The 12,847-nt window shown below is 36.9% G+C and overlaps 1 protein-coding gene across 1 annotated transcript in view; it reads left to right on the top strand.

Annotated features, from left to right (window-relative positions):
* The first annotated feature begins 811 nt into the window (after window positions 1–811).
* The window catches only part of jcada (junctional cadherin 5 associated a), a 47,258-nt gene continuing 35,222 nt past the window's right edge, over window positions 812–12,847 (top strand). Inside the window, exon 1 of the mRNA XM_066717798.1 lies at window positions 812–964. The gene's annotated coding sequence lies outside the window, so the exon portion shown is untranslated. The remainder of the gene's footprint in view (window positions 965–12,847) is intronic.

Here is a 12,847-nt window from a genome sequence, read left to right as displayed (position 1 = left end):
TCTTTTATTATCTTAACATATGTTATCCCTCTTTTCACCCCCAGATTCGCTGCTCGTTTTGTGTTTACATGTATTTCCGCCTTTAATGGAGTCACTTTCTCTAATGCGGGTGTGTAATGTATTTTAGGCCTGTTTCATGAGGTGGGGGGGGGAGGGCCAGACAAAAGCCAGAAGCTTTGTTGCTTAAACTCTTGCAGACAGCATTTCCAATATTAAGGAATGTGACAAGTTGTCTTGCGGTGGTATTATGATTTGAACTTACGGAGGTTAATTTCCGTTTGATAAAAATGGAAATCGGGGCCTGTGCTCTTTGGTTAAATATCATAATGAGTTTATTCTCCTCGTGTTGGGGGTGGGGGGTGGTGATGGAGAGGGAAAGCGAAAGCACATGTTCTCCATTTTTAGATAGTACCCTTCTCCCACCCCCCGCCCCCTTTCCCTGTCAGTATCTGGCATGAAATTCCACACATGCCTTTAATTTAGAGAGGGAGCTCAGGAGCAAGTTATCTTATTCCTCTGGAATTTTCCACCGTTACTTCCACTGTGAGCCCAGATGTAATTAAGGAAAGGGGTAACGATTGTGTGAAAATTAAATGAGCATGTGAAGGCTCTCTGTGCATTAGAACACTATCCTGCATATTTGCTAGAGGATACTGTAAAAAAGAGAGAGAGAGAAAGAAAGAAAGCAGCATTCAAAGAGAGAGAGAGAGAGAGATTTGTTGAAGTGAAGATTGAAATTTACCTTATCCAGGACCTCCCCTTCTTTGGCAGCCCTATTGGATAAAATAACAGAGCGCTCATACAGAGTACAAAGTATGAGCTGCACGGGGAGAGACAGACTTGGGATTTAGAGGATGCACACCAGATAAGGTTGTCAATCTCTCTCTCTCTCTCTCTCTCTCTATATATATATATATATATATTTTTCTAAGAGAGAACAATGTCTCCTCAGTTTGCATCTGAGGTAAGCTTTTCCTTTTTTCACTGTACTGGAAAATGTGCGAGATGAAGAAATGTGTGTAGATGCTGTGTTGTAGCCATGTGCTATGTGTCTCACTGTAAAGGACTTCGAAAGAACTGTGACGGTGTGGGTAAACCTCTAAGATTTCCTGTAGTGTGCCTGCATTCAAAAAAAGGCCTTGTTTAAGGACAACAGTCTCTAGCAGTGTGTGGATAGAAATAGCAGCCTGGTGCTCCCGGTTGGGATTGGGCCAAGTGAATATTGTACTGCTGATTTATTCCATTCTTTTTAATGAAGGGATTCCTCACACTGCAGACACCCTGATGCTGTTGTGGGTAAACAAGCTTTTGATAGCTCCCTGGGAACCACTCAAACAAGAGTTATTGTATTAATTATTAAGCTAAGGATTATTTAGAACACTGATTCATCCAAATCCTGCAACACTCCTCTCTATATTCTTCCTGCAAATCGCTGCCTGTGTGCACAGTATATTTATAATAATTGGGTTCCTGAAAGTGATCTGGTATCAGTAAACTATTCCCCCCTATGGCCTGTGGTTGTCCCAGGTTCAGATTTGGCACCTTTTGTTTAAAGAAAAGCCTTAATTGTGAACTAATCGTGAAGTTTTTGAAGTGGCTACAAAAACTTCAGGAGATGAGTGGGGAAAACATAAGTCTCTCTGAGTTGAAATAATAATTCTGAGTGGTCTTTTATATTGTGGCTGCTGTGTAGGTATGCAAGAACATAACACAATATACAAAAAGTTAACATAATTGCATTGCTATGTGGGACGTTTTCTAGATTCAGTTGCATTTAAACCAGAAAGTGTCTGTGTTTCATGCATTGCATTCCAAAATTGATTAAGTGTCATCTTTTTCATTTCTAATCATAATTTTGGATTTCTTCATATTTAAGGAAGACACCAGCATTGCATCTTAGTTTTTTAAAGATATTTTGGATCATTATTTCTTGTACAACAATAATGTGTAGTGTAAATCCGGTTCAATAAATGTAGTGTAACTGAGGGTGCTCTGCCTTGAAAATTGAGTTGACCTCTTGTATGTACTGTGTTCCAGTATTGGACAGTCAGTTAGCCAATTGAGAGCTTTTGACTGGCATCCTTACATAAAAGGGAAAACAAATAGTATGTTTCAGTTGTGTCTGGATTCACAGGATCTGCTCCACATTCTTGGTTTATTTTGGTCCTTACTTTCTTATTTTTATGAATGTAGATGTTACCTCAACGTTATAGCCTACTTTAGGTAGTTAAGTTATTTGTTTTGAACCACCACCACAATATGATTTTGTGTTAGAACAATTTTTATAGCCACAAAAGCAGCTATTTTTCTCCAAGTGTGGTCCAGATCTCCCAGTAGCAGAGTGCCGTGGGGCTGGAGGAGATGGAGTGAGCTGGCAGGGGCTTTTTACTTTATGACAGGACTGGTGCTATCAACAAGGGATGTGTCCAGAATCACTGAAACAAATAAGCCGATGGACTGGCAGTGGGCTGGTCTGTGTTATCTTCATCTCTTCAGAATCCGCATTAAGTAAGGATCAATATTATGTTTTTTTATCTGAGATGAGTGCAAAAAACACTTTAATAAAGAAGGGTGGATGTTAAAAACTAACAGGTGTCCGTAAAATTAATTTGTTTGTTTTTATTTAGTTTGGTTTTAAAATCTCCATTCATGTAAATGTTCACTTCACTACTACGAACAAAGCTAATGGAAATCACCAAGTATAACATTCAAATGCTAAAATTTAAATAAATCAGTTCATAAACGTTTTATATTGGGAGTTATAAACTCAGAGCACATTTAAATCCTGTGCATCTGGATCCTTTTAGAGAATCTGGACAACTGAGCACAACTTCGAGACTTTAGTGGCATGCTCTCTGTTTTGTATCAGTGTTTTCTTTCTTGATATTTCTGGTCTCTTTCCCACAAAGGATGGAGCTGAATCCTAGCACCTCATGCGATTATTGATGGGGGTGCTCCAGGGTTTTGGCTAAAATATATTTTGAAATCCATCTGTCCCTTTAATCAAGGCCACCAGGACCAGGGCATGCAAAAAAGCCCCAAAGCAAAATTAATTAACTTATTTCAAGATGTTACAATGTTCTTTCCTGTTACAGAGTTTACGATATACATCTATGCTAAGATAGTCACACTCAAGGATTTCAAAACAAATTGCATTCAAACAGTGACAAAGTCAATGATAAGTGTGTTGGCTCTGGAGTTTGTCACTCAACTAAGTCTGTCTTTGCCTAAATCATGCTGTGACCTGACACCTACTATCTAACTAAGAGGTATGTTTGTCTTGCTGTTATTTACACTGAAGAGGCATTGAACATATTTGGAGAGCTTACTATTTTTACAAGATTAAAGAATTGCAGAAATGTTTTTGATCAACTTTGACCATAGGTGTATACAATACTGCACCAATTTTGTTCCATAGCATTTAATTGCTGTCTAAATTGGATCAATCCTCTCCATGGATGGTATTCCTCAGTTTTGAAGTGTCAGAATACAGCAAGCCCCTCAGCTTGTCAATTGCTTGCTCATAATATTTAAGTTAGTAATACTCATTGTGAGGCACAACTGTTTTCTTTATAGCTACAATATGAAGTGTATTTGTCCATTTATACATCATATAATGCGTGCAAGCTTTAATAGAAGTGTGTTCTAATGCTGTGTTTACACTAAGCCGACTGATAACAGAACATGTGTAGACTCCGGTCTGATGCGCGTACTCTAAATTAGTATAGTGCTGGGTGACATCATAATGACCACTTAGAAAAAGGATATTCCTACAACCCAAAACAAACAGGGAAAGGTAACATTGCAATTCAGGTAAAATGTCAGACTGAGTTTCTCACATATGTCACTCAGTGTTTTAAAGAACTGCTATGCCGGCAAATCATAATCTTTATGCAACACAGTACACTAAATTTGTGGCAAAATAATTGTAGTGTCTCTAAAATATGTTTAGTCACTTCCCTTGAAAAACAGGATTCATTTCTAGAAAGTTGACTATATGAGCAGTTCCCTTGTTGAAGTTTTCCGGCCTGCTTTTTTTGTGTTCCGAGATTTTTTATGATCAAATTGTAAAAAATGGTAGCCTGTCCTGCTTAGTCAACAAATAATAAAATAAAATAAAAACTATGGGACAGAGAGTGGAATACAAAGAGAGACATGATTAGTAGTTTATTTCGCAAAAAACAATAAGCAAAGCTGCACTCCAGTGAGTAATAATATCTCACCCTTTACAAGACACAGCTGGGTTGCAGATTAGGCATGTTTACAAAGGAAAAAGGAGGTGGTGGGTCTGGCTTTTGATCATAAGTTATTTTAATCTGAACCTTTAAAAGGAGCAAGTGCCAAGGCAGTATTATGAATAGTTTTCATAGCTTGCAGGCTACTAAACAGCCTTATTTAATCAGGTAGGACAGAGTTCGACAACACCGGCATTTACCAGCAGTATCGATATTAAGGCAGTTTGTTGTTTGATGGCTTGTTTTATTTATTCTACAATTTTGTCTCTAATATACACAGCCTTGTCATGTATACATTCTCACTGACTTCTCAAAGGCCTGGGAATCTGATTCTTTAGGATACATCCCAGACAATTTGGGTCCAATTTGGGCTTAGCAATTTGTTAAAAGTACAACGAATAGTGAACAGTCCTCATGACCTCCTAACTGTACCACTTCACAGGAAGAAGGAAGAACAAATCCTTTAATGTACAGGAAACTCAAAAAGGCTGTGCAAAAGTATCCATTTGTCCATTATGATTTTCTACAGGCAACATATTTCTCTACTTTATCTTTTGTTGCATCCAAACAGATGTTTCAATTTTTCAGTTGAAACATGCATATCATGGCCTTCAAATGTATTCAAACACTCGATTAAATGGACAGGAGATGACCATACCATCGACAAGCTGGCAAACTGCTGAGTTTAGTCTGACTCCAAAACAAGAGAGAGTGCTATGAGATGTTATTGACCTTGTTTTCCTTGACTTGGAATAGAGTAGCTCTCCGCGTCTTTGATTCGGTCTGCATGCACTATCCTGGCTTAACTTCACCCAAACCATGACTTCATGAAACCTTGAGCTAACAGGAGGGTGGAGCAGAAAATACAATTAGATTTCCACATGAAGAAAACCTCAAACTCCTTCTGTATATCTTATTGTCATCCGATTTAAGTGTTCAGGTTCGCTGCAATGTTGTTTTGTAATCTGTACCACAAGTTTAGAATACCGTGCCAAAATCCATCATGGCTGTGTTGTGTTAAAGAAAATAGATTCCATTGTGATTGGTAATGTAAAAAAACAGAATCCTCCTTCGCGAAGCCAGTTTAATTGTTTGAAACATTTACTCTAAAAACACATGGAAGTTCAGCTTGAACTATTTTCCTTCTATATTTTTCTCAGGCAAATTTAAACTACTTTGATAAATGTTTTTGTTTTGTTTGGTTTTCCAACATAGTGGCCTACTTGTCTAATACCACTATTTACACAACAGCCTTGCTTAATGAATGTGAGAGGAAAGCACAGCTGTGGATAATCTTTTATAAGTACTAAGTAGTCAAACTCAGAGTGTGATTTGCTGAGGAATTTTGGGAGGACGATCCCAATTATTTTCTCTGAGTAACATTCACTTACAAATGTTCCCTTTCATCTGTTAATGCTAACAGTTACTGGTTATCACTTTATAGGACAGAAAGATGTTATTTTATTTTACTTTATTTTAAAATAAGAATCTGTTGCATTTAGAAAGTGGCTGATCCAATAAAGTGTAGTTTGTAATGGGTGCTGCGTGGGTTGTTGTTATGTAGGTATGCACATGGATCCCATTGCAATCTTATAGTATGTGTTTTGTGACTAAAATCTATCTTGAACCATTCATAAAACTGTCTTTCATTGCATATATTTGTGTACATTAATACGATGCATACCTCTTCTGACATTTGGAATACACTTACTGATTTAATCTAATGGAAGAGCAGGAAATGACTTCATGCAATCAACACAATTTAAATACCTTGCTTTTCATTTGAAACTTCTCTGCCTATAAAAACCTGCTGACATATAAAAATATCACCCCCAGGCAAATCATCCTCATGTCACACACATGGCATAAGATGCAAAAAATAATGCCCTTTTACATATAGCAGATAGGATAAGCACTGCACGGATTACTGATATCAGGTTTTGTGTGCGAGTGAATAGTGTTTATGCAATGCTAAAAGTGATAATGTTCCAGCTTCCCTTATTAATGTATAATCTGGCACCGCGCTGCTGCTTCACAGTGTGTATTGGGAGTGCAGTGTACTGACTGTAAGGGTGAGAGCCGGCCAGGCCTGGGTCCTTAATCAGTGACTTCATTCATGTGTGCCCAGATGTAGACCTGGATAATGGCACCACATCCTTTAGTATGTGTCAACAACAAAAGACTGGCATAATTCACAGCTTGGTGAGACTCTCCATTTTGCAAAACCTCAACAAAACTGAATAGAGAGCAGTGCTGGTTGAAGAGGTAGATTTACAGCAAACGTGTCTAGATCAAATGATGCCATATGGAGCAAACCAGGAAGTAAACCATCAAGAGTGTAATTAAACACATACAGTTTGAGGAAGTCCATATGCCACATGTTTTGAGATATTCATATCCATTATACCTCATCAGGAAGCCACAACAAATAGACTTTACGGATGTATCTATATCTTATATCTTGTTCTAAAAAGACTTGAATCTTATGTACAGTGGGTAAATGCTAAATCAGACAGTATATATTGTAGAAGTGCATTTGTATTAAATAACCTTAAGTGTAGGCAAAATGTTATAATGGGAAAGTTTTGGCAGATACAAAAATGTAATTGTGTTCTATTATGAAGAAATGTGGAACACAGAGATGGATATCGATATGCATACAAATATACATCACCTAGCTATGCCTGAGATTCTATCATTTAATCTTACACATTTGTCTTGTTTTATTCATGTCTTCTTTTCAAAGAGGAATGGTGCAGTGTTTTGCCCAGGAGCCAGTTGTTTTTAAAACCATAAAGTTTGTTAGGCACTGGCCCTTTGTATGCTGTCAGTGTAGTAAGGGGAGGAAGAATGTGATACAGTATACAAGGTTAGTATTCAGGACTGGCAGCTGTAATCTGATTGGGTATTGAAGACAAGGATGGAGCTGAGAGCTCCAAGGACAGAGATTGTGTTGTCATCACTTAAAGAAAAAGGCCCCACTTTTCTGTGCAATTCTTCTTTTGCATGTCATTCTTTAACCACATGACATTTTAAAAACCATTCTTTCACTCCCATCTAAATCTCCAAATAGTTCTAAGAACAAGACCATAAGGAGATATACAGCAGTGGCAAGTAAAAGATTAATGCCCAGAGCATATTTTTAAACTATCCAGATTTTATTTTATAGTATAGCAGAAGATTTGATGTTGTGCATTGCTATGGTATGTGCCAGACCCTGCTCACATTTTCTGTCAAGTAAAAAATAGCTATAATTTTGATTGGATGGTAGGACTTCTGGGGACAGAATAGGCCAAAATGAAGTTAAGTGGGAGAAGAAAACTTTCCAGTTTGAAAGTGAGTATTTAAATCTCACGGTTGCTGCTTGTTCCTATCAATATGAAAACAACATGATTCCCTGATGTGGCTTTATATGAATTTAGCTTTTCAACAAAATTGTTGTACTTTAACACATCTTAATGGTATTTTCACCTCTGCTGTCCATTTTCAAACTCAACTGAGAAGATCCGTAAATTGGCATTTAGAAGAGCACTTCTAGAAAAAACACATTGCCTGGACTGACACGTCTCTGTATATGCACCAAGGATGTTAATGTTGAATATTAAAACATTATTTTACTATTGTTAATCACAATAGACCACTCTGATATCAAATGTGTAAAGGTATACCTATAGTTAATCTATTTCAAATCTCTCACTTCAAGCCTCACTTTTCCAGATACTTTTTTCCCTTCGTATAAATTATGCATTGACATCTCTGTCTGTCCTGTAAGTCATCTAGTTCAGTAGCGTTTGAAGTATGTTCAAAAATTCCCATTCTGAGACACCATAGCTCTCTGCACAGACTCTGTGTAGTAATGAGGAACACGGGAAGGTGCCTTAGAGAAGTTGTGTCGCCGACCACGGTTTGGCTCGCGCGTTCTCGTGAAATCTGCCTTTTATCCACAGACGTGAGTGCAATTAATACAGCAGATTGACCTGGTATCTAGTGCAGCGCAGGAACTGTTCGGCTCCAGATGTGTATTATCTCATCACATTTCAATGCCTCTCGAGGACTTGCTTTGCTGTTCTCCCCTCCCCGCAGTTGAGCTATGCCTGATACCACCAGTGTGGGATGAGATCATTAATAACCAGCCTGAGCATTACTTGATACTCAAAAACAAAGTCATGCGCTACTTTCTTTTTTCATTTAATCCCTCCTTTTCTTCCACACACACAGTCTGTGTTGAAAACAAGTGATCTGGACATTTGATTACTCTGTGGCCTCATTTTTGCTCATTCTTCCTTATATATTATTCCCTACTAAGGCAGATTAAGTTTTTATTTAGTATTTTATTAAAATGAAGGTGAAGAATATAATTCACTTTTTCTTTTCAGATGCCACACTGCATTTTTTTTTTTTTTTTTTACTTTCCAAAAATAATCAAACTCCACAGCTGATCTAAAGACAAAGACTAGCCTCATAATCTCTATGGTTAGGCCTTTTCAATGGTATTACAACACAACCAGACCACATACGGGTCTACATCTGTAACTTGTTATGGAAAGTGCTTAGTCTGTCAAACTCAGTCATTTAGAATTTATTCTGGATAGGAAAAACATTTTCAGGTCTCATTTCAAGTTAGGCCTTAAGGCAGTGATGGAGATATAGATGAACTCATAGTAGCTCAAAGGCACGTCTGCAGGACTACAAGAACGAACTGAATTTCTATTCTAATATTAAGTCCTCTAAAAGTGTATTACTTAAATTCCAGGTGTTCACATCACAATGATATATCTAAGAACATCCCAGTACCACTGTACCTGGTTTTGTTTTTACACACACTATACAAATGCCAATATAAAGAGGTTTCTTTTAAAACTGTTCAGTTGTTGTTTATATTCTCATCAGACATCTAAGCAATGTCTTTTCTTTACTTTTTCACACACTGAACAAAAATTGAATGTGACAGGAAATGAAGTAAGTCGTAAAAATCAAGATTACAGCAAATTCACAAGCAAGAAAAAATGGAAAACGTGATTTTATAGTAAAGAAAACAGTAAGAGAAACTCCCGAATTGACCTTCCTGAGGAAAAACTGAGTAGATTAGATAATTGCAAGTGGAATGGCTGTGAATGACATTTTGGTATTTACACATTCCATATACTTAGACAAGGAAACCCTTTCAATACACTCCTTTCAGAGGTCAGCTTATCACTATTACTGCTATGTTCTGACTGGGTGTCTGAGGTATTGATAATTGCATCATGTGGTCTGCATTTGTAAATAGAACTACAGTTTAGTGTAGTTCCATCTCCACCCCATGTATATGCCCTTGATATAAATATACATAGACACATACTTCAAAATGGTTGGTCTATTTATATGTGTGTGTTTTTACCCATTTCAGGAAACAGGGTGGTAACAATATTTCCCCTTTCTTATCAAAATTGATATCCAACTATTCATATTGCCCTGAATGAGAATGATCATGATACAAATTAAGACACAAGTGGACTGGCGTGTATTAACTGATGAGCTGTGACACTGTGTCACTGCAGCTTAAGACTGGAGGCTTGTGTCTCAGCGACCCCGTTCCAAAACCACATCCTTTCATATTTCACTCAACTGCCTGGGATGTCAAAATCTGCTCTCCTGAGCTGAGCTTCAAAGTGGAGGAACATCCTTCGGAGGACAGAGCTGCCTACTGGTGCTTAGTGATATCTCGAACACAAACACAATTTGTTTTACTTTCCCAATTCAGATTTTTTTTTTTTAAATGGTGTAAAACAAATAAATTAATATATACCACGTGAAACCACTTCCATTAATTTTTATGATCAACTTAGTTTCATTAACTTGTGTGAATAAGGCCAAAATATGAGAGCTTGTTACAGTATGTGGAAAAAATATGTTCAGATATTTTACTGCATGCTCCAAAAACTCTGTTGCAGCCAAATCGATTGGCATTGTAAACACTTGAAACTCACCATATCTTACTGAGGCTTTCCCATTGTAAACCCCATTGCATTTTATTATTGACATCCTGTGGTACGATATGATAGCTTGTATGCATTAAGAATCCAAAGACCAGTCTGAAAATCCTGAAATAGTCGCAACAAATTATAGAGCCTAAATTCTAAATGATTGGTTAAGATGTGCAACAGAGTAAGCACATGTCTATATGTACTGCAGATAAAAGGACTGCACACTTTATTGGCAGAACAAATATGAATTATTACAATTCAACTACTACCAATAGTTCTTAAAATTATAAATTAATAAATGTTTTTTTTTAAACATAAATCAGATTAATGTCAGCATAATTCATACCATTCTCTTCTGTTTCAGTTAAAAAACCTTGATCACACAGAACTACAACACTTGAAAAAAGAAAATCCAGTACATTAAAACTCACCTCAGCTCTGCAGTGAATACCGTTAGACAGATTTTAAATTAGTTTATGTGGTGATTTATATTTTCTTTTTAATCCAACTAGAGTCTGCTCAAACCCAACTCTGCTAAACTTCAAGGAGGTGACTATGATTGACTCCGCATTCTCGATCACTTTGTGTTAAAATCCAAAGTTGCTTTCACTATATCTTCAAGCATTTAGGTGGTTGAAATCCTTTTTCTCTCTTAATCTATGGATTTCTACTAGTAAGTAATGTTGACAAGATTGAACAAATAAACAAACAAACAGATAAATAAATAAACATACAACGTAGAATTCACCTCAACAATATCAGCTTTGGTCATAATCTTAAATATGCTGCTCATTTGAAAGGGTACACATTTAAATCTCCCCATCAAAGCTGGAAAGTTAGAGGTATACTGTTAGAGGTAAACCCAGCTGGTTTTCTGGTTCTCATGTTATCGATGTTTGCGGTGCCCGTTTGTGTCTTTTCAGAATTCTTGCTGCTTTCTACCAACGTTGTCAATGACATTTGTACTTCAGACCCACTGTTGTGTTATTATTGTTGGGACACATGAACAAAGAAGCCATTATACATACTGTATGTTTTTTTCATCTATAAACTTCAGTTTTATTTGTATATTTTTTTAGGGGTTTTGTGATCTGGGTGTCTTAATGAATGTGAAGGCTCTGTGTGAATATTGTGCAGGTGTCTCATTGTACATCACGTCCAAAACACTGTGCTTCTCCAAATCAAAGAGAGATGATGTTTACTCTGTTATTGCTACTTTAATCAGCTGCCTCATCTGTCATTCAGCTAAGTCATCCTATTGTAAATGTTGTTACAGGAATGCCGTGTTGACAGGAAGCAATAGAATACGTGGAGTGTTGTCTTTAAGGTGTAATTTCTGTTTTTCCCTTTCTGCGTTACATCATCAAGGCCGCATTAGTTGACTGAGTACTCTCAAAACAGATTTAAGTTAATTTTAAGTTGTGCCAAAGTGCTTGTCTTCCATTCCGTGGAAAAGTATGGGCAGCATGTTTCACACAAAGAATGTGCTGCTTAGGATTATTATTAAAAATACCTTGGGATCTTTATGATGGAATGAAAAGCTTCTATTGATATATTATATTATATATATATTTACTCAATCACAATAAATCATTACTCGTTTCACCCTAGAATTGTATTTTTCATGTTCTGAGGGTGAAAATGAATACATGTGTTGTAGGGTACAGATTTGCTAAAAGGTCTGTGGCCCCATAGTTCCCTAAGGGTGAAAATTCAAAGACATTTGTTATTACTGCAATCAGACATTAGGAAGACAACCAAAGAGTTCCTTGAATACAAAAAGTGTGATAATATACAAAGGGATTTTAAGGACAAAAACAAAACACTTTCAACGTTGTGCTGCAGACTGTGTTAGTAAGAGTTAAGGAGCTCCTGTAGCTAACAATGCTTCCTTATTGGCTTTCGAAAGCCCTTCATTTGTGGTCTGTTTCAGGCTGCCAAGCTTCTTTTGTTTTGTTCTTTTGTCTGGGCCCTGACTTAAAGGCCCAGGTGATGTATTTGTTTTGTTAAAAACTGAGCCATGTCTTTATAGTGAAGGAGCTTTTGTATTCTTCAGAGCAAGATCAAGTTCCCCTGCAAACTAGGTTCTTCTGAAGATCCTAGGAGAGAAATAAAAATAAATAAATGTCAAAGGTTAATGTTACTTCCCATGTACACACCACCATGGATTCTTACCAAAACAAAATGTGCAGCAGATACAACCACTGAGGGAAAAGTGTGTTATATGATAACTAAAGATAATTACAGAAAGTAAGATATGTGATGGCCTCAAAGGTTATAGGACACTTGCAAGGCAGTCATAGGCATAGACAGTACATAGGTTTGTATTTATAGATTTCGATCACTGTCAGGTATACCAGGTGAGACCCATTTTCCAGGGCACAGACACCTATAATAGAAAATGTAGATTTCATTCTACAATCTCATGCGATCTATTCTGCACAGCAACTCTCTTATGTTCTGCATCTCCCGGTGGTTAAAGCCCACTACACATTTTTATGTCTGTAAACAGTACCGCAGACACAACATAATTTCCAAGAAAGGGATCAATACTAATTAGTTAATCTAAAATTAATTCCAATTACATAATTATACAAGAGCGTGAACAGTAACTGGACATAGTATGGTAACAGCTGTCAAAAAAAG

The sequence above is a fragment of the Amia ocellicauda genome, chromosome 2 (genome assembly GCF_036373705.1).
Source record: "Amia ocellicauda isolate fAmiCal2 chromosome 2, fAmiCal2.hap1, whole genome shotgun sequence".
Lineage (NCBI taxonomy): Eukaryota > Metazoa > Chordata > Actinopteri > Amiiformes > Amiidae > Amia > Amia ocellicauda.
Note: the sequence above shows the minus strand (reverse complement) of the source record. Positions and strands in the feature narration are given on the sequence as shown.